General features: G+C 50.0%; 1 protein-coding gene across 1 annotated transcript in view; it reads left to right on the top strand.

Moving 5' to 3' along the window:
- The first annotated feature begins 92 nt into the window (after positions 1-92).
- The window catches only part of ERCC5 (ERCC excision repair 5, endonuclease), a 55,747-nt gene continuing 54,360 nt past the window's right edge, over positions 93-1,479 (top strand). The window contains exon 1 of the mRNA XM_073614458.1: positions 93-229. The gene's annotated coding sequence lies outside the window, so the exon portion shown is untranslated. The remainder of the gene's footprint in view (positions 230-1,479) is intronic.

The following is a 1,479-nucleotide window of genomic DNA, read 5'->3' as shown; positions in this document are numbered from 1 at the left end:
TGTAGTCTCTCAAACCATAACAATGCATAGCGTTCGTACAAGATAGAACTACAATTCCCACAAGTCCTCACGCCTGAAAGTGTCACTTGTAAGCCAATGAGAGGCCGCTGTACAGGAAGTGCTGGGCGTGGTAGGGTTTGTGTTTGTGTGTAGGGGGGCGGAGCCGGGGAGTGATGTCTGGTGCTGTTCATGGAGGAGCTCATCCGCTTTGATGTGTCCGGAGTTTGGGGTAAGAGCACAGTGGGGAAGAGGGGGAGGGAGTGAAATAAATCATATATAACTGCTGGGAACACTGAACGTTCATTGTTGTGCAAAAAAAAGTCCTCTCCTAAGTAACAATGTCTCTGGATCACTGTACTGAATGATATGCATGGGATCATACAGGGAATGGTTCTGTCTCCACTTCGTTTATCTAGAGCTGAACCTCACAATAACTATCGTCTAGATACAAAAGATGTGTATTCTGACTTGACTTGTGTCATTCCTCCAGATCTGTGCAGTAATCCAGTGTGAAACTTTACATCTGTGCAGGCGCTTCCCTGCAAGAGTTCAGCTTGGGCTTGTTTTACACATGTAGAAGCCCTCTGAAGAGCGACCTGCGACAGGTGGCTTTTCAGAGGACGTCTGATGGGCAGAGAGGAGGTGTTTTGTTATCCCCCTAAAGTGACACTAAAGGCCCCCCCCCTTTTCTTTTTTTTTAATAACAAACATATCATAGTTACCTCCACTGTGCAGCTCGTTTTGCACAGAGTGGCCCTGAACCTCGTCTTCTGGGGTCCCTCAGCGGCTCCTCCCCACATCAGATAATCCCCTAGGAGAAGTGCTCTCCCGGGGGGGAGTTACCTTGTGGGCTCACTCCCGAGTCCAGCATTCAGTGTCCATAGAAGCCGAATGTATGACTCGGCCCTGCCCCTGGCGCCCACGTCATTGGATTTGATTGACAGCAGCGGGAGCTAATGGCTGCACTGCTATCAGTCTATCCAATCAAGACCTGAGAACCCCAGGCAGCGAGAGAGAGAGCAGCCACTTTCACTTGAATGAGCCCTCCTTGGTGAACACAACAGAAGGAGATCATTTTTGCCACACCCAAAATAAAGTTTAGAGAAGTAGGACAGAGCAAACCAAAGAGTGCACTGGTAAGTGTCTCTTATTGTAAGGTGTGTGTGTACATCCAATACAACTGCTTCTGCAGCATTGGGGGGGGGCTGGCAGTAAAAAACGCTGCACAATTGCGCCCCCAGCTGCAAGTGTAAGGCCCTTTTCACACTGGGGCGTCAGCGGTAAAGTGCTTTTTTTAGCAGCGTTTTTGTGGGGGTTTTTAGCCGCTAGCGGGGTGGTTTTAACCCCCGCTAGCAGCCGAAAAAGGGTTAAAACAACCCGCAAAGCGCCGCTGCATCGGTGCTTTGCCGACTGTTCGGTAGCGGTGCCCATTCAGTTCAATGGGCAGGAGCTGTTTAGGAGCGGTGTATACACTGCTCC

The sequence above is a fragment of the Aquarana catesbeiana genome, linkage group LG02 (assembly GCF_042186555.1).
Source record: "Aquarana catesbeiana isolate 2022-GZ linkage group LG02, ASM4218655v1, whole genome shotgun sequence".
Taxonomy (NCBI): domain Eukaryota; kingdom Metazoa; phylum Chordata; class Amphibia; order Anura; family Ranidae; genus Aquarana; species Aquarana catesbeiana.
This window is presented reverse-complemented; position numbering and strand designations above follow the sequence as displayed.